The following is a 21,207-nucleotide window of genomic DNA, read 5'->3' as shown; positions in this document are numbered from 1 at the left end:
TTTTGCTACAGCTCTGCTGCAGGCGGGCTGACACAGCTCAAGTTTAAGTAAGATTCAGGAACAGGAGGCTGGATCAGCTCTCCGTGACCTACAGGCACAGGAGGAGGAGGAAGGAGGGTGTGAGAGGTGTGATAAGGTGATGAGAGGCGCTAAAAGGGAATGTCAAGGAGAAAAGAACAGAGAAAGAAATGTGTGTGTGACAATGAGAGGGAGCGATGCTTTGGTACGAGGAGGGGGAGAGAGGAGGATGAAGGATAAGATACACAGTGGGGGGGCTGGATGGGAGGGGAGAGATGGAGAGGACATGATTACAGAGCTCTGAAAAAGCATATGCCCCCTTACCGATTTTCTTCGGTTCTTGCTTAAATGTTTTTATTTTAATGTCAGTAAAAAGAAAAAAAAAAGTGAAGAATACATAACAATAAGGTTTTCACATTTTAGGGAACATTTCCCCAAACCAACCTGAGCTCTACTTGAACTGTAAATTACAATAACCTAACAACCAGGGGTGGAGCAAGGTCTTGTATGACAAGATCACATGATATCCTGATATTTCTCGTTGAGGTAAATCACGTGCGGTAGCTGCGGCTTTGCCTGAAGAAGCTGGAACAATAGATGTCCCAACTGCATTTGGATCATTTGTTTTGCAGAATTTGAAGTTTCCAGGTGGAATTATAAATGCGACAGACAAGACATGAAAAATGTGTAAGTACTCCAAGTAGTATAGATGCAAAAAGAGGAGGAAAGCGTTGCCATAACAACCGCTAGATGGATGTGTAAGGGTACGTTAAGCTACACAACAGTCACAGCCTACTCTGTCAATAGCAACTGGGAAATGTCATACAGCAGACCATGCACAGTGAGTGAACTGTCTGAAGAGATGAAAACTAATCAGAAAACGAAAGATTGGTTGGTGGCAAAATCTATAAAAATGAAGAATAAAGGCCTTTTTGTAGCATCATTTTATATTTGAAGTTTTCTTGAAAGTAATATTAAAATCTTGTTTCTTCTTGTGAGTTTTAGGCATCGTTGCACCCCAACTAACAGCAAGTGCCGTCTACAATGACTACAGTCAAAGTGTTTGTGAAAACTGGCCACCTGTCTTTGGCATGTTCTTCAGGTCTCGCCATAGCATCTACAGCGGGTTTGGTTCTAGAGTTGGATGAGGTTTCTCTAAAACCTTCATTTAGTCTTTTTGTACTCCATCCACAGATCGAACTACTATTGTTGAAAAAGAAAAAAAAAATTTAACAGACGCAATCTGCAACAGGTGAAAGGCTTTTTCACAACGATGTGAGTCTGTCACAAAAACATCAACCAGTAGTGTCCACTTGGGCTGTAGACCACATCTGGCCTGCGAATAGTGGGCAAATATTTAATACCACGCTAAAAACACTCATTGTTACCTTTCTTAATTATCCAAACAAATATCCCTTATCCCATTCATACGAACAGTGGAAACTGTTTCTGCACTACGACAGGAGCTAGCGTCCGCCGTGTTCCTGGTCTTCACTCTGGGGGTGTTCAGCCAGTCAATGAAAGTCAACGAAGCAAAACAAATGCTGCTCCTGGATTGGCTGCTTGCAAATGTTTCAGATATGCTGCATTTTTTTTGAATATTTCAGATGCACGCTTTGAAATAAAACAACGTACAAACAGGCAAATTTTCCGCGAATAATTCAAAGTTGCATTCCAAAGAAAAATGCACAAATACTTTATTCTTTCCCATGGTTTCTTCATCCTCTTCTTCCTTATATCCTTCCTTCTTGTATCTTACCTTTCATTTTTCTCTCAATCCTTCCTCTCCGCCACGGACTGAATCAAATCAAAACCTTGATGTTGTCCTTTTGACACCGACCACTACTGCAGCCTCCCCACTACACAGCTGAATGCACAATGGTTTTGCTGCTGGATACCCTTCGTGACTCAACCCCCCTGGTTACTCACATTTTGGTCAATTTGAATTTGAAAAATTATTATGTATTTTTTTCCCCTCAGAATCCTACAGTTGTTTGAGCAAACACTACGTTCTAAATCTTGAATCTGGTTTAACATTAGCATTAGGTAGATGTCTATTAACAGAAAATGTATTATTCCCACGGTTGTAATGTGGTGGTAGGTCACAGTCTGAAACAATGACTGTCACATTTGAAATACCCACTGCAAAATGAGGAGTGTTATTTAAACCTGGACAAACTGCCTTTGGGTAAACTATTACAGTGTACACACCAATACAACAAATTAAGTTTAAATGCTTTTATTTTTTTTTTAGCAAACAGTGTTGGGCATTGTTAACTAAAACGTTAGTTGCGCTAACCATAAATATTAGTTCTTCTAGTACTAAAACACGACATAAACAGTATTTAGCAGAAGCTAATGCTAAAGCACTAACTTCAATTCAGATTATATCTTCTCATGAGACTACAACTCATGAACAGAGCACCAACCGAATGAAAACTTTCTAGTATTCGTTCGGATTGTGGGAATTGACAGTGTTTGTCACGACAAGTAATCGCTATGCTTGACTATAAAATCTCAACTGTTCGCACGGTGTGTGTATTCTGCACTGTGTGTACCCAAGTAAATTCTATTTTGCAGAATTTATCTGGAAAAATTATTTAGGGTAAGCTAAGTGCTCTAATTGTTTTCAAAGTTATCAAACATGCTAACCCCAAAATTAGCTTTGCTAATTGTGCATTAGCAGATTAGCAGAAGTGTCCCCAGACCTGTTAGTAACAGCAAAAGTGTTCCAGGTGTTTGAAGTGGACTGATAGTATTCTGGACATTTCACCCACTTCCTTCTACCTAGCAAGACGCTTGGATGTAAATAACCGTCTAATGTGGCAGAAGTTTAAGGGGTTTTAAATATTGCCATGATATAACATTTTCATTAGAGATTAACTTTATTTTGTATCTTTGCCATGACCTTCTGTCAACACTAGAATGAATGTGTGCTTCAGTCTTTCAGCCTAACTTTTTCCTGATCAGTTTGCAAGGATCCCTGAGGTCCCTCTGTAGTTAGCTGTGTGTTTTTCTCTCAGATAGACTAAAGTGCAATAAGGGGACGTTCCTCTAAGGGGAACACAGTGTAAAAGCCAACCCCAAAACCATATGAATATTTGAGATAGTTGGCAATAGCTCAATGTCTTTGCCGGCAGTGGCACAAAAACCGGATTACAGGCTTACACCAAGAGAACCTCTGCAGTTTTGTTTTCTTCATGCAGTCTCCCTGTACACCTTTACTGTCTCACCTTGTTTCACCTTAGAATCCTTCTGCTGAGTAGCGTCATTGCAGATTCCTCATGGTGAACTACTTTGAGGCAGCAGATGCTGGGAGTTAGCCTGAAGCTACAGGTATCTGGTGATTAAATCCTAACAAGTTACTTTGCTAAAGCAGGGCTGCACAACACACACATGCACCTCTTCCTGCACATCCCCGTGATTCATCTGTGTTGCTGATATACACCATAGACCTAATTATCTTATCCTAATGTAATCTCTTGGCCTCTCACTCTACCCAGGTATGCATGATTGCTGTGTTTTGACAAAACTAAAGCCAAAAGCAAAAATCATATTTACAAACTTTGAAAGACTCTAGGTATATTTGTTAAATTATTAAGTGGTCTAGTGGTGTGCTTCAGATCATTGTCATGCTGCCTGGCTTCATTAACCAGGAGCTTGTTTCTGAAAATTAGAATATTACATGAGATCAATACTTTTCAGACCTCTGAAAAGTATCTTCCTTCCTATGCACACCATACTTGGTTGGGAATCTTTTTGCGTGAATTGCTGCATCAGTGCTCCGTGGCATGGAGGAGGTCAGTGTGTGGTTCTGGTGAGGGGTAATCTAAGCCCAGGCTGATGGTTGCCTTCAGGTCATCTACAATACAATGTATTGCAAGAAAGCGATTTGATTGACTGCGAACCGCATTCGTAGACTGGACCATGATTTACGTCATTGCATGAACGAAGGCCAGACCTTGAAACTCCTCAAACCAAACATCTGAACCACTACAATGGACCGGCGGACATGGCGACTACAATCACAGAACTGCTTGGAGTAGAGGAGTATAATCATAAGTGGAGCCAGGAACATATGTGTCACCCTTTGGGGGAAAAGTCTTTCCCCCTTTAGAAAACACAGTGGACCAGATCCAGTAGATGACTACTACTCTACTGGTCCATCATTGACTGGACTACAAGTCTCTTACTCTACTTCCCTTTTCTCCTAGAAATGACACATGCAACCCATGTCTGAGATTTGTCTGATCATAGTTGCTCTTGAACGCGGCGACTCCTCAGTCCTCTCCTTGTGAAGCTCCCTCGTATCCTTCAATGGATGTTGCTTGGCAATCCTCTGAAACTGTCCCAAGGATGCCATTTATGCCCGCTCCCTTTTTCTCAAGGCTGAATCATGAACCTTAACCTGAACTGAAGCAGGTGAGGCATGCAGTGCTCTAGATGTTCCTGATTGTTCTCTGAGCTCTTTGATAAGTTGTTGGCCAGATGTTGAGAGTTGTTTTATCAGGCCAACCACTCCTGGGGAGGATCACCGCTGCTCCAAGGTTTTCTCCTTTTTGTTTCTCACTTTTTCTTGATCATGAGGGCAGGGTTTGGTATGTCGTGAGCTTATTTTAACCTACTTCATGCTGAACGCAAGTTCTGTTAAACTGATTACTGCCAGAAGTTCCAGGGAAAAGTTAGAAGATGACAGTAGAAGTGCTCAGGTTGAAGCAAAAGAAGAGAACATGGTATTATTATTATAATATTATATTACTATTATTATTGCATCCTAATATCCACAGGAAGCTTCTCACACTGATTGACATTGGTTGTAGTTTGTTTTTTAGCTTTGGAGAACTAAAATTGTGGTTGTTTTTATCAGTCAGGTTGAACAACCTGAACAAATAAAGATTCGATGAATTTTAGCATAAATTGATCAATTGGCGTATTACAAATTCTGTCCTAAACTTTGTTTTTTAACCTGTAGTAATACGTATTTCTTGATGTGTATACACGTTTCTTTGATTAAATCAATTAGTTTAATCTGTTTAATTCTTATTCACACAAATTACCATTTTTGCTATTATTTCCTGTTATCATTAGTTAAAAGGTAATTAGAATCGAATTACCCCTGATTAAATTAGTCATAATTAGATTAGATTAAAATCTGTTTTTATTGTATTTATTTTCTTTCACAGATCATATTTCTATCTGATCCTATGTGTCTTGACTGTTTATAAAAGCTCTAAGCAGAGCTGTACTATTAATCTCATTGTACTGCTTACTGTGCAATCACAATGAATTTAATCTAATCTAATTTTACCTAATTAGATTAGGTCAATTCATTCTTTGTTTACATATTCTAAACCTAATCTTGTACAAATAAATATCCTCAAACTGTCTACAAATGGAAATCATTAAAAAAAAATTCGAGATATTAATTAGAAATGTTCCTAGGCAGTAAAAAATAAATAAATCTGAGGTTACATATATGGAACATGTAAAGAACAAAGCAAGTGGTTTTTGCTGCAGTTCTAGATGACAGAGCCAGACTGATGAGCCAAGTAGTAAAAGTGAGCCGTCTGCCTCCTGCAGCTCTGTGCAGCTCATTAAACATACAGCTGTGTCATGTGTTCATCAAAGCCTACTTACATCCCAGTCAAACTAATCCATTATTCCCTCTCAACAATCCAACTAATGACATGTGTGGCCTCTGAATTGTCGGGGAAGCAGAGCGGCTCTGTCCGGCGACGGCACCGCTGCAGTTTTCTGGACCTCTGTTTCATAAAGAGTTCCTTTTTATTCCTCCCTGGTGCCTGTCCGCTGTGTTGCCTGCCAGTTGGCCAATTACTGCTGAGCTGAGCTTGTCACTTCCTTCTCTCTCTGGATATGTGACGGCTGTTAGAAGTGTAAAAACAGTCGGGGACCAGAGTACAGGAAAGACAGCAGAGCAGGTTCTTCAAACGAGTTCACTGCATACACAGCGTTGACTTGTTTTGAATGTAGGAGCAACTAAATCCCTGATTTTACTCAAAGCCCTGGAGGTCCTTTTTTCCACACAGAGTTGTTTGTGGGTTAGTCAGTCATCGGAAAGTCAGTAGAACTTGTTAAAATGCTTGAAATGCTAAAATATAGCGATTAAAAGTTTTCCATGCCTCGTTAAAATACAGTAAATGCAACAATTTTCCCATTTTTATGAGTGTATTAGTCTTTGTGTTCATCAAAGAAACCGAATGTCCATTTTGCACAATAAATTTTTAATTGAAGCTGAGATAATTTTTATAAAAATATGTTTTTTACATATATTTCTTAAAACTGTCAACAGCAGGAGAAATAGCTTGTCGTCTTTTGCAAAAGATGAGAGGAAAATCCTACAAACGCTAAAATCTGACGCCACTGCATTTTTCTTTACATTCGTGAGGGAGGAAGTTGCGCTCAGTGTCTTCTTCGGAGGTTTTTGTGTCATTTCCTTCAGTAATTCTTCATACAGCGCCACCACAGGCAAGAGCCGAGCACAGGTTTTTTTAAAGGGTTTGGCTCGAGTGAAATCAAACCGCACCGGCTGAAAATGCAGCAAATGCTGCAGCTTTGGATCCCAACCCCAACCGAGTCTAGGGGACGATGATGTGTGTAAACACCCTCAGTTTATGCAAAGTTCTGAATTTGGAGAAAAGTAAAAACATGTCAGATAAAAGGAGGGGAAAAAATAGGAACATATCATCTGATATGTGGGTTTTGGTTCCAGGCAGGGATGTTTTCATAAATTCTCCTCTTGTTTCCTCTCAGATAGGTGTTACCCTGTGATGTGGCTGTCAGTGGTGCTGTGTGATATACAAGCTTCCTCATGTTTTCCCACTCTCAGCTGTGATGTTGGAACTGACTGAAATTCCTTCATACTGTGACAGTCAAGAACAGCGGCCGTCTTTGCTGACGCCGAAGAGCCCGTTGGGGATTCCGGCCGGTTGCTATAGGTTACGTTGGGTGGCTGGTGATCAATCGGTGGATGTTGTGGCCGTTAGTGACCACCTGTTGATGGTTGGATGACAACTTCTGGGTCATTGTCATCCCTTACACAGAGGAATCATCAAGCAGTCTTCACTGCATTGAGCTGTGCTCTTTGATGATGTGGACCTAAAAGGGCAAATTGACTATTTCATGAAGAGCAAGCCATTTGGAGCCTTTACTAAATACTGCCTTTAAATCATGTTGCTATGTGCAACAAAAGGTTGTATTTTGTCATGTGTACTAGATTTGTCCATCTCGTTTTCTGTTAAGCTAGCTTCTGAATGCCTCATAGAACCAGTGTTAAATACTCATGTCTGCTTCTCTAATTGGTGTTGGGAGAATGTGAACGTTATTGTATGTGGAGTATAAAAAATAAAAAACGGTTCCAATGTAATTGCACTGACAGCAAGAGAAAGTTGCAGGTAAATGCAAATAAGGAAAGTGTCTCAGATTATAATTGGAACATCTCTTTAAGTTTGTAATGTAAAAGGGCTCAAAGGTAAATCCAAGAGAACACAATATTTTCTTAGATCGTTTTTCAAAAGCACCGTTAGATTGTCAGGATTTATTTCAACTTCATTTTTACCCTTCTGATATTTCAATTTGATCCTAGGTTCTAACTTTGAGGATACAAGTGCTTTTTTGAAGTTACATGCTACTTATAAAGTGTTAGAATTTGACATTTAGTTGGGTTGCATGTAGTTGAGGGCTGGTTTCCATGATCAATGCATTCCAAACTTTTAAGAGGTTACATTTACCAAACCAATAAATTGTGCCTTATGTCGTTCTTACGGTTTTTGGTTCTTTTCACAGCATTCCAGATGAAATGCCAGAGTGATCAGAGTTTCTGTTACAGTAGAACTGAAGGTGCATTCACACCAGCCCTGTGTAGTCTGCTTTAACTGAACTGTAGTTGTTCTAGTCCGGTTCGTTTGAGGAAGGTGTGAATGAGCAATCAAACTCTGATTGAGACCAAACAAGCAAACTCTAGTCCTCCTAAAGACCTTGTTCGGATTCGGTTGAAGTGAACTCTGGTGTGGTTCGAATGCACATATGAACACCAGGCAGATCACAGACCGCTCCAAACGCAGAAAGCAGACTATATGGCAGGGCATTCTGGGTAAATACTACCAAAACAAACACACAAGTTGTGGTTCTTTTACCAAAGACAAAATAGAGATCCTACAACTGCTCAAATCTGACGACACTCCATTCATTTACATTTCATAAGTAGGGAAATTGTCTTCTTCAGAGATATTGTATGTTTCCCTCAGTAGTTCTTGTTGCAGCGCCACCACAGGCAAGAAAGTGAACAAGATTTTTAAAGGGTTTGAATTGTATTTGGTTGATATTACCGTTTAAAACCTGACTATTGTTGGAATATCTGCCGTAAATTCACAAGCTCATGTTTTTACACAAGACGGAACGACAAAGCTCCAAAGAACTGAGTCTGGGAAAACCTCAAAATTTGACAAAAACAACGCAGAGTCCTTCGTTGGTGCAATTTGCACGGCCTCTTCGTCAGCCATTTTGAATCATGGTCAGACAAACGTTTGAAGTATTTTGTTGCAAACACTGAGGAAGTTTGAGTGGAACCTGGGCTGACCATGCGTCAGCAAGGTCTTATCATTGAAACAAACAAAACGTCTATAACAAGTAAAACATGATAAACGCGTGTGTGTGGGGGTGTGTTGGTGTGTGTGTGTGTGTGCAGCTTTCCACACAGAGACGCGTTCCGGAGCGCCGCTGCACCTCCTCCTCATTATGTAAAAGGTATTGATGTTCACATTACTGTCAGAGCGCCAAGGTTTAGAAGATGGCTGACCCAGATGCAGTCTCATAAATATAATCAGCTGTAGTCAATGTGTCTTGTCATGACCAAACAGGCAGGTGGCTGATGGATTTACATGAACGTGAACATAAACGCGTCACACGTAGCAGAAAAATAATGTAAGAAAACCGCCTGATTGGATGCAGCACGCGCCCAGGAAACAGATCAGGTCTTCCCTAAGCTAATGCTGTGAATGCTAACGGCTTCAAATTGAGAGAATGACATTAGTCGTGACTTAGCAGGAAAACAGATTTCCCAACGTAAAGAAAACGTGACTGGATTTAAATTTAATTCAATTCAGTTTATTTATATAGCGCCAGTTCACAGTAAATTTCATCTTGAGGACTTCAGGAAGCTTTTCCAGAAACCAGGAGCCATTATTAGCTCAATACTTTTCCACTGCCTGTACAAGGACTGAAAGTACTTCAACTATGTTTCATTTTAAAGGGAAGTCGATTTATGTAAAATCGACTTTCTTAAGTTTTACATCAAATGATAAAGTTATCAATCAAAATCATACCTGGAGTGTTCCCTTGATTCTTCCCTGCATGTTTTAGAAATCTTTGAGTCTCCCGTGGCAACCAGCTGTGCTTTGCTCCATTGCACTTTTGGTCCAGAAAAATTCAGTGAACATGCGATTATCTGAGAGCGTTTTGGGTTTTTGACCCCAAAAGACTGTGTGGCTGAAAGATTTTCATCACATAACACTGTGTGTACGTTTTCTATCCAATTTAAATATTTCTCTATGAGGATCGTGAATGCAAATAACCATAATTAATAATAGGAGGTTGAATTATCTGCTCTCTTCCTGTTGGAGGAGAATAGCTATTTGTGCGAGTGTTTTGATTATTGACCTGGATGAGAGCCACTTCGGCTGATGAGTCAATGAGCAGATGTGTCGGTGGGGTGTGTGTTGGGGGGAAAGGTAATTTATTTTTAATGGAGGATTCAGCAGGAAGCAGGCTCTCCAAAGGACCCCTCTAAATATAGCATCATCAAGATGTTAGAATTTGGATTTTTAATGCTCTGGTAGAAAAAACACAAAAGTCTGTCTTTCCACTGGTTCTGTTTGTGTCGAGTATCTTTACACAGTGAATCATTTGTCACTGTTTGGTTCTGTTCTCTCTGTCCTCTACGCTCGCAACAACCGACTTCATGCTCTCTTTCACCACATCCATTATTCTACTTTATTGGTCTTCCCATCAGCTTCCTGCCTATTGATGAAAAAACTAAATTTCGCAATTGCGGCGTTTCCATTAAATACTAATTCCAATATAAATCCCACATGAAAACGTCTATTTATGCAATAAATCATTAAAAATCATGGCAGCGACAGATGTAAACAGCTACCTTAGATATATTTATAATTGAGCCAATCAGAGGAGACGTATGCGTAAAGCATTAGAGCGACAAGCCCCGCCTACTTCAGAGCGGCTACATATGCTGCATTTTGGGGAAATTGTAGTCTGTGATTTTACAGAAGAGCTATGGATTGAAAATGTTCAAATTACCTACAAGTTTTTATGAACTGTGTGATGCTGTGAGCGCTCTAAAGCCAGCTGCACATTGTCCAAGGAGGCCAGTGCTAACGGCACATTGTTGCTGTATGCAAACAAGCATAACTCATGTGATTTGAAAAGTATTTTTGATGAAGAACTGCGACACGCACACATTTCAATACAGTTGATACATCACATTATCCTCAAACTCATACAAAAAACATGTCTTTTCGAAATTAGCGCATTTCCATTTAACAAGTTGATCTGGATTTGTGCAATTTTATGGTTAATGGAAACAAATAATGTTTGGTCTCTAAACCAAACATTATAGGTCTTACTATTACCTCGTACAGCTTTCCTTCCATGCGTGGTGATACCTGATGCTGTTCTCCACCCATTCCACCCTGCTTGGACTGTCTTGCTGCTATTACTCTTCATCCCTCTCCTTTCCAGTACATACCTCCACCTACCTAGTTTGTCCTCTACGTGATCCCTGCTCTCACTGCAGAGAACCATGTCATCTGCAAACACTGTAGCTCATGAAGACTATTGTCTCCATGAACAGACTTAATCTGTCATCCTGTCCATCAACAAAGCAAACAAGAAAGGGGCTCAGAGCGATCCTTGATGCAGTCCCATTTCCACCTTCAACTCCTCTGTCACTCCTACAGCACACCTCACTGCCGTCTCACAGACCTCACACATTTCCTGACCCACTCCAATATTGTCCTCATCCAGCACCACATCTCCTGTGGCAACCATCAAGCTGTGTGAAACACCTGAGTGAACCTAGCTCCGCCTTCGAGGACGCAACTCCTCCTCTGAGCTGCAGTTTCCACATTTCTGAGCTTCCGCCTCACACAGCAGCCCTCTCCTGTGACTTCCCCACTCAGTTCCTTCAGTCTAGCCAGCAGCAATTAGCAAACACCTGGTGGAACTGAACATCTGCTAATTATAGGAGCTACTTCTCAGTGCAACTCTGCTAAAAATGTTGTTAAAGGGTTAATAGAGGAGCCATGTTGTAGTGACTTCCTGAAGGCGGAGTTTTATAACGAGCAGGAGTTTTTAAAGAGGCCCAAATTCAAGATGTTAAATTACAAAGTCATATTTATAGCAACTGATGGTAACATAGTTACTTGATTACAGTGACCATACTGCCCCTGAAAGGAAGATTTGAATCAGGTGATTCCTATTCAGTGAATTTATTAGAGGAAATCTGGGCGGGGCAGGTACATGCTCAGAAAAGTCTCTGTTAATGTGTCAGTAAGATTACAACCGTGGGTCAGTCCATAGCACGACATAATTGTCGTCTTGTCCTAAATAGATACATCACTGATGCATTATATATAATCCATAATGTGATAATAATAATTGGTCTGTCTTCTGAATAGATACTCTAAGGATGCACTTCATTATCAATAAAGATTACGGGGACACTGCTTCTGAAAAATATCCACCATTAGAACCGTGCTCTCTGTGTACATGCCTGCATGTGTGAGTAAGAACAGATAAGTCGGCAGGAGTGCCTTATCTACTGAATGTCCCAAACCGTCAGGTCTGACCCAACTGGCTGGTTTTATCTAATATAAGGAGAAAGAAAAACAGAGGTTCTGGTAAAAAAAACCAAAAAGAACATGACCCATAAATGATATTATAAGTCCAGCAGTTAAAAAATCAGATACAAAGTTAGTATTAATAGTTCAGATGTAATTCCATACATCTTGGAATTAAATTTATAACTAAGTTTTACATTAATTACAAATGAACTTGTTCAATAATTCAATAATTATATGTTGCACAACAAGACAAAAAGTCATTCTTTAAAAATACATTCAATACGCATAAACCAAAGATGACCTCAGGTATCATGGGCACTTCAATAACAGTGCTGCAAGCATTAGCATTTCAAAATATCTCCAAAACACTATAAAAATAAATAAGTGGATAAATGTGAGTTAAGCCAAATTGAAACATTAAGATCCTGAAACATTAAGATTAAGATATTACAGGATCTTAATGTTTTTATTCACAACCTTATCAAAAAACTGCCAAATTTCACAATGGATTTCTGTTCCCTGATCATGGAAGTGTTAAAGTAGACAACACGGCAACTAAAAACAGATTTTTAGAGGTAAAATTAACAACCACTGACAAAAAGGATACAAACAACATGAATTTTAAGCAACTTACCGCTGAATTTGATAACTCCACGTCAAGTTTCCATCAGGTTTTGGGATGTGGAAGGCTTAGCCAGCAGCGAGGGTGCAGAAGCCACATCAAGCAGTGGCTTTGGGAGCAATTCATTTTTATAACAGCGCCACCGGTGGCTGGATGACTGAACGGGCTGGACATAGTTTTGGTGAAGTTGGCTGCCGCAGTATTTCTGGTTTATTTTGCCGTACAATACACATAAACACTTGTTTGACGCTGGATTTTTGCTGTTATCAAAATGTGGGAAACAGTAATTGATGTCAACTGCGTCATTATTGATGATGATTTTCGATATTGTTGAAAGCGATTAACATACATGCAATATTAAAAAAAACTTAAAAAAACAGTACAGAAAATTTAAAAAAGTGAACAACTGGGTTAGAATAAAAGACACTGAAGAATGGAAGGAAAGATGTGTGCTTATGAAAGATTTAAATGAACACATTGCATCAGAAATTCTCTTAGCGGTAGGATGGAGGACAGAGGAGAGCTTGAAAATGCAAATAACCCTAAATTTGCTGCTTCATACCTCAGGGCAGTTCCAGAAGATGTGTTTCAAGCCCTGCCAGACTCCTACTCAAAATCTGGTATAATGTTGCCGCCGTGTTGCAGGGATGCAGTTTTTAAATCACTCGGCATTCACTCCAGGTTTATTTTCCAGTTTCACTAAAAAGAAAAGCACTCAAAGATCGCTGGTTTCTCCAAAAACAAGAAAAGGTTTACTGTCACTGCAGATTTACATAGTTTCAATCTTTACACTTAAAATACTAAATGCTGCAATATAGAAAGAAATAATTAAAAAATAAATACAGGGTGTATAAACCTCCCCCACACCTCCCAAAAAATAAAATCAGCAAAATGACTCATTGTTTTAATCAGGATGAAATCATTCATGTGGTCCAAGTTGTAGGTGCAATTACAATTTTACCTGAGCGAAGAATGTAACCACAAGTTGACAATAGATCCATTATGTGTGGGTGTGCGTGTGACTGGATGTATGTAGCTTTAGAGGCAGGTATCATTAGGAAAGTGCTAAACAGTTTAACTTCAGTCGCGTCATCGTCTGGTTATTTTCCATTAAACTTATCATCACCATCCAAAAATAATGACCTACGTCACTTTTTGCCAAAAGTGATTTTTCTTTTCAAATATCACATCATGAAAGGAAAAGAATTACAGGTTTTTCTATGGTAAAAGATTCATAGCCTGTGCATCACAAACTTAAGCATGTGGAGTTAAGACTAAACTCCCTTTCAGATCATCGATTCTACAGGTGATTATTACATCTGACAATCAACGGAAAGGTCAATCCACTGCATTTATTAATGACCTTTGTCTTTGTTTGACTTTGTAATTTAACGCCTTCAAAATTGGGCCTTTGTCTCTTTAAAAACTCCTGCTCTTTCTGAAACTCATTTTTCAGGAAGGCATCACACCTTGGCTCTTCTATTAACCCTTTAACAATGTTTTTACCAGTGTTGTGCTTGTATGATGAGCTCAGCTGATGAGCATTTCCACCAGGTGTTTGCTAATTGCTGCTGGCTAGTGTGAAGGAGCTGAGTGGGGGGAGTTGTGAGGAAGGGCTGCTCTGTGAGGCAGAAACTTGGAATATGCAGCTCAGAGGAGGGGCTTTGTCCCCAAACGCTATGTGCACCCAGGCGTTTTGTATAGCTGAATGGTTGTCATGGGAGATGAAAGGATTTCTCAAACCTGCATGAAAGAACCAAGTCAACACTCCGGGTATGTTTTTGATGAAGAAATAACATTATAAGTACAACATGATGTAAACTCAAAAATGTCGATTTTACATAATACTGCCCCTTTAAACACAAACCCCCGTGTTGGTTTGCTGTGGGAAACACCCATTATTAAGTACAGCAGTGGATCTGTGATGCTGGAGATCTGTAAGAGTCTGGGGAACCATGTTAGACTGAACGGCTTTATCATATTGTCACTAAATACAGTACAAGTACAGTACAAGATTCATATGTTGCTTTTAGCATATTTTTACCAGAGGTGCCAGAAACCATTATTTATTTTCTTTGACACACCACACAGACAACTTCATCAAACCTACAAGGTGTCTTCCTGTTTTGAGTGTAACAGAGACAAACCTCCGTTTCTCTATTATCGCTCAGTTCTAAATGATTCTGGATCATTATCCTACTGTGAGTCTTAACGCTTTGCTGATCCTGGAGCTTTTCCTCCAGAGCCACAATGTTATTGGAACATCTTTGCAAGTGTTGGACAGACTTCCATGAGATTTGCTGCACAGGTTTTGGGTTCCCAGGAGGATGTTGTGTAATCAGCTTGATTGCTTGGCTTTTCATCTAACTCCACTTTCATTTACTCCTTCAGTGGATTCTGCCAGAAAACACGAAGCAACACGTTGCTCGGTTTAAGCACACGCACCACAACCCAAGGTTTAAAGCTTTAGGTTATACATGTCATGATGACGCCGGTGTCTTCATGGCCACCAGGGGACGCTAGGAGGGCCTCAGAAAGTGGGAGAGTAGAAATGAAAAAAACAACATTTAAAAATCAAGAAATTGAATCTAAAACCATTTTTAATCAGTACTTTTAAATATTTTTTTCATTATTCATTCATTATCATACAATCTAAGTTAAAATAATGTCCTGAAATGTTGTTTTCTTTCTGATCGGCAGTCAGTTTTATCAAGCTGCTTTGCTCCTGTAGCTAGCACAGCAAGAGCAAAATGGACACGTTTTTAAGAAGAAGAAGAGAAAAACAATTGCCCTGCTAATAGCTCCTGGCTGACTAAAAATCAGAAAGTTTGAGGCAGAATTTATGCTTAACAAATGTAATGAGTAAATATTGAATAAAAGTGATGAAAAACATTCTAAAAATTTATATTTATGTAATATCATTGTCTGTGGGTTCGCAAAAAGTTCCCACAGCAAGAAGCTGAAGGTTTTCAGGGGCCATGGCACCGAAAGGTTTGGGAAAAAGTGGCCTATCAGATCCCAACTATGTTTTATTTGTAAAAGCAGCAATTGTGTTTCATAGTTTACCAGTGTTTTTCCCATCATGTTTACCATTCTGTTAATAAATGCTACTAAATATTGTGACAAATTTGTTAATGCCATATGGCCTGTGTCTAATATCCTCTAAAAAATGCAAAGAAAGATCAATCCTACAATCATTTCTCCTGCAAATACCCTGATGTCTTTGACCTTTATATGAGACTTCACACTGAAGTCTTTTGCCGTTTGTTGCTAAATTGGAAAAATCGGGTCTTGAGTGCCTTTGAGATGATTTAGCTGTTTGAACTTATGACTATTTGTGATTGCAGTCTGATGTTTTTCCCCAGAGCAGCTTCTGATTCTTCCCTCTACTTTCCCCGGATAAAGAAACTAACCGTCTACAGACTAGTTCTGAGTGATACCTCCCCGCTCGGTTAAGATCTCCTCCAGCTAAAACTAATATGCGTGCTAACAGCTGCAATTAGCCAGAAGAGGACATTTAGGTAAAATGGTGGCGATAAAGATTTCCTTGGGAAAAATGTCCTTTCCTTGTTGCAGAAAAGCTCACTGGGCTTCTAATGGAACAAAATCACCCAGGTATTGATTGCTATGTGAAGATTGCATTTGGGTCCCCCCGGTGTTCGTCCTCAATATCTCTTACCCCATCTGTTTTTATTGAGTTCAGTTCGGTCTTCTGCAACAAGACCTCCTCCGTGCGATATTGCCTCCTCTGTCATCATCACCTGTGTGACAGGCCGGCGCTGTTAACGGCAGCCGGTATCGAGGGAATCCACAGCGAACGGGACCCCTTCACACGCTCTCTTGCCATGTGATGGATGTGTTGAGGGGGACATGCCGGCCGCAGAAGTTTTAGGGCAGTAATTCTGCTTAACGACCTGGTAGAATTCTGTTGTAGGCTGGGGAGGGAGATGAGGGCAAAGAGGGCAAGGACCGCCATTACAGAAGACCCGTGGTCACTGTGCGAGACTGTAAGGCTGACTTCTTTTATCCCCCTGACTTCCTTTGCGGCAGAAAATAGCCAGCAAGACAGACGGAGACAAACGGCCCTGTTACAATCCGTTCAGCGCTGTACCTGCACCGGGGAGAATGCTGGGATTGCAGCACCTCCTGCCTCTTTGTCCGTTAATTATCAGCTCCAGTTTCCATTTGTTCTCCCTGTCTGCACACATCCTGTTGCGTAACAGGGTCACCAACCTTAACCCTTCACCTTCATTAGTCCTTAATCAAGCTTTTCCTCGATTAGATAAGAGGTGAACAGGTGAGTCGGAAGAACGGATGGGAACTTTGAAGCTCTGTTTTTGCGAAAGTTTGTCAGAGTTGTCGGCAAAGATTAGCAAAGTTAAATTGACGCTTGAGTCTCATTATCAGAGTGTGACTCGGAAGGGACAGACAGTTGTACGCTGGGAAACTTTCTTAGACCAGTGACCAGCAATGATGATCTCACAGTTAAACAGGATGTTTTGATACAGTGCTAGGCAGAACTTTACATACACTCGTCATTGGCCTGATTGTGGCCGTTTCCTTCCTACGCCGTACCATTCTCATCTCCCTTCAGTGATCCGTCTGGGGTTTTTTTCATTGAGGTTGATTTCTTCATTGTAATTTCAACTGGACCAATCACCGAGCAGAAGGAAGAGTTGTCAAGGATTGATGCAGATTTTCTGCACTGCTTTAGAATTGTATTCTGCCTCTACATAGAGGGGTAGTTTGGCATTAGCAGCAGAGGAAATTAACAAAGTCAGTCCATGTTAGCCACACTCACAAATACGGATCAATTAAATTCAGAGCAAGAGGAATATCAAAGACATTTTATTGCTGTCAAAGATGCGGAGATGAACTGTAAAGGACTCCCCACTGGGTTACTTGCAGTTCACTTCATCGAACTGGTGCATTTCGTACATCATTCGCGATTGTGTAAAATGTAAAACTTCAACAGAGTCCACACCTTCAGCATCTCACTATTTAGTAGAAGCTCTAGGATGTCAATGTTACAAATACAGGAGCTGTATTGGCCATTGTAAATTACTCTCAAACGTCTGAGTCACACTGTTAGCTTTTAGCATTGCCTTGTAGCATTAGCACAGCTAACAAGCGACATTATTTTGCTTTTCCTTTTGTTAGTCTGTCTCATAGAGAAAGTACTTCTGAACCATAACCTTGTTAGCCTGGTCAGCTGTTTTTTTTCTGGATGTACTCACCATGCTAGCAGAGTATAAGGCTGCATTTCCTCCAGCGCTGTTTAGTCCACTTTGTATGGTTAATTCATTTGACTAGAAAGTCCAGGTCACATACGGAGCTGTGAATAATATAACTCTGATGAGAGAAAAAAAAAGCAAACTCTGGTCCACCTACAAACCTCGGTCTCGATGTGGATGAAGTGAACTTTGATTCGATTCAGATGCATATCTGCAGTGCCAAGCGGACTGGAGACCACTCTAAAAACAGGTAGTTGACTAATGCGCAGGGCATTCTGGGTAAATACAACCAAAACAAACCTGCAAGTGTTATGCTAGCGGTAGAAATGGCTTGTGCTTTTTTACCAAAGACAAAAGAGAAATCCTACAACAGATAAAATCAGATTTTCTATTTACATTTTGTGAAGAAGTAAGTTGCGCTCAGGTTTTTGTATTTTTTCCTTCTGTGCTTCTTGTTGCAGCGCCACCCCAGGCTAGGAGGTGAACAGGTTTCTCAAATGGTTTGGTGCGTTTGGCAGAGTGCAGTGTGAAAGCGAACCACAGCAGCTGAAAATGGAACAGATGTCACCATTTCGGTCCCTTAAACTTCCAGCACCAGGTTGTTGTTTTGGTCTGGTGAGGTTGAGAGTCTCTGCTGTAGCAGCAGCTGGAAGAAATGCAACAATTTGGGAAATAAGAATGGGTCCATTTTTATTGATTTTCATGCAAATGTTTGTCTTTTAATATTTTTTTTAGTGTCAGTTGTATAAAAACATCAATTACTTTGACCACTTTGATTCCAATCAGTCCTATTCCTCAGATTGTTTTTCTCAAAACACGCGTCATGATCAGAGTGAAACTGCACCATTCTGATAAGCTGACTGAAGGAAATATCTGTGCACAAATAAAACATTTCTATTTACAGTGCATTAACACACTGCATCCCCAGTTGCCATAGCAACTCAGATTCACTCCAACACACAGATTCCCTGAAGTACAAAGGAACTGTGGATATTTTATTCACTCGGCAGCCTTGAAGGTACCACTAAAGGAAAACAAAGTTAGCCAGGGTTCCTGACATCTGAATGTGTTAATGTTGTCATCAGAGATGCAGTGTGCTCATTGTTACATGGTAATTCCTGGCTTTTAAAAAAAACAACCTCGTCTTTATGCAGCATAAACAAGTGTGTTGTGTGCAGAAGTGATTTTGAGTCAGATTGGTGAAGTTTTTCACTGCAGCTGCCAAAAACAAGATGACATCACTGGGAGAGTACAGTCGGGCTGCTCTCTTTGCTGACTGTGTACTCGGCGTTGCTCTGCGGAGTGTGTGTGCGCGGATCAGAGAACAAGATCAAAGGAGAGTATGGGTTTCCACTGCGGAGTTGGAGTCTTGTTCGGTCATAAAATCGCAGAAAAATTGCGTGGCTTTGTGTAGGGAACATCATGGTGACTGGGCTTAGTTTTGTTAACGCAGTAATTATCAACGGCAGAAAACAACATCTGTTGCCGTGTGTCACATCCACTTTCCCCATTGTCCAAATCAAATGTGATGTTTATGTTAGTACGTCGGAGTTCACCGTATGATTGTTCAGTTCCTTCCGACCTCACGCTTGACTTTTTGCAGACGTTTTTGGTTTATGTCTTTTAGCATCTACTAAAGGTCAAAGTTTAGGTAGGAATTCGGCGGCATCATGGTCGGGCTCCCATGATGGCTGCAGCCTCAGGCGCCTGTCTACCCATGTCTTATGCTGTTTATTTGTATTTTATTTGGACGGGCCGTACTAAAATGAAACTTTCTTGTGCTTCTGCACAATAACAGTAAAGGTATTCTGATTCATTCATTCTGACGTTGTTCCCAGCAAGAGTAAACACCAAGCGCATGCGCAGAGACTTCCTGGATGAAAACCTGCTGCAGAGCATCTTGACCTGAGACTGGGACTTTGAGTCGCTATGACTCAAAGCACATAGCGAAGATCTCTAAAGCTTCAGAAGCAATCTGTGAATGTCAGGCAGAGTCCAGACTAGAATCTGATTAAACATCTCTGGAGAGATCTGAACATGGTTGACAGAGGTCTCCATCCAACCCGATGGAGCTGAAGAAGAACTGCAAAGAGGAATGAACCAAACATTCAGAAAGGCTTGAGGTTGTAAAAGCTCAACAAGGTATTAAGCAAAGGTTGTGAATACTTTCCAGATGCACTGGAAGTGACACAGCCTGATTTGTTGAATGTTCAGCAGCGACGGCAGAAATCCTTGTTGGTAATGACTCTAGCAAGGGATTCATCTCCAGATGGGCTGCTTATTGTTATCCACCTCCACCTGCCTGAAATCAATCACCATAATAAATTATAGATCCTTTTCAATCATGTCTACAAAATGACATGCTTCTTTACATCCTGTTGGATAATCTGAGTAGGGAGATGCATGCGGAGGCCTCTGGTGTTCTTCCCTCTCTTCCTTCTCTCTAAACCAAGTGACACTAACTAATTGACTTGCAGGACAGCTTAATAAAACTAAAAGCAGGAAGCGTCATCTAGCTGACTCATTACATAGGCTTAATCCTTTATAGTTAATTAACTCTTTTCCCCATCTGTGTCAAACAAGGGGAAATGTAGAACGCCCTCAAGGGTAGTGAATCCGTCCGCCTGCGAGCGTAACGCAGGGACATCCTTAGACTGATGACTGGGGTGTTCCAAATGCGGCGGCGTTCACCGCTCTGAAACATTCATGCGACCCGGGAACATGGAGTTGATCGTGCATTCGCTGTTTCCTGCCGAAGCACATTTACTCCCAGCCATGCGGCTCGTGCATTTTTCAAACGCCGGCACGGCGTGTGGGTGAATGGGTGTTCCAGCGTGGGTGGTTTTGCACTATGCCTTTGTACGCCGTGTTTTTCTGTCTGTATTTTTGACTCGTGAAAAGGCCCACAGATTGGATTCCAGTGAATGGACCTGAAGAAGACGGATTTGGATCCAGTTGCGTAATCACCCCCCAAGTACAATTACGGCTCACGTATAAGGAGAGGAGAGAAGGCGGTGGAAAGGAACGGTGCTAAGATGCTTACAAAGCATATAAAACAAATGTATGATTTATTTAAAGGTGCAGCAAAGGTTTTCTGCTGATTTGCATACCATAAAGGTCTACAGGAAATAGTTATCACTGACATCAAATCGGGGAGTTGGAGGGAAATAGATGGAGGAGAAGAGATTAGCTATAAACACACAAAAAACACACACCCCTACACACACCTTGGGCAATTTAGACAGTGGACTGTGGGAGGATCCAGAGTACCCAGAGAAATCCCACGCTTGCACAGAGAGAACATCCAAATTCACGCAAATCTTGGAGACATAGTTTCTAAGATCCATGTGAGAAAGATGCAGAATCCTGTCGGAAAATATTTGATCCACTTAGCAATTTGCCAAAAGCAATATTTGTCATCCAAATTGCACTGGCTGTTCTTAATTAAATATATGTT

General features: G+C 40.6%; 1 protein-coding gene across 1 annotated transcript in view; it reads left to right on the top strand.

The window, feature by feature from the left end:
- Positions 1–21,207, top strand: part of ptchd4 (patched domain containing 4) — a 38,522-nt gene that overhangs the window by 10,234 nt on the left and 7,081 nt on the right. The window lies entirely within an intron of this gene.

The sequence above is a fragment of the Xiphophorus hellerii genome, chromosome 15 (assembly GCF_003331165.1).
Source record: "Xiphophorus hellerii strain 12219 chromosome 15, Xiphophorus_hellerii-4.1, whole genome shotgun sequence".
Lineage (NCBI taxonomy): Eukaryota > Metazoa > Chordata > Actinopteri > Cyprinodontiformes > Poeciliidae > Xiphophorus > Xiphophorus hellerii.
Note: the sequence above shows the minus strand (reverse complement) of the source record. Positions and strands in the feature narration are given on the sequence as shown.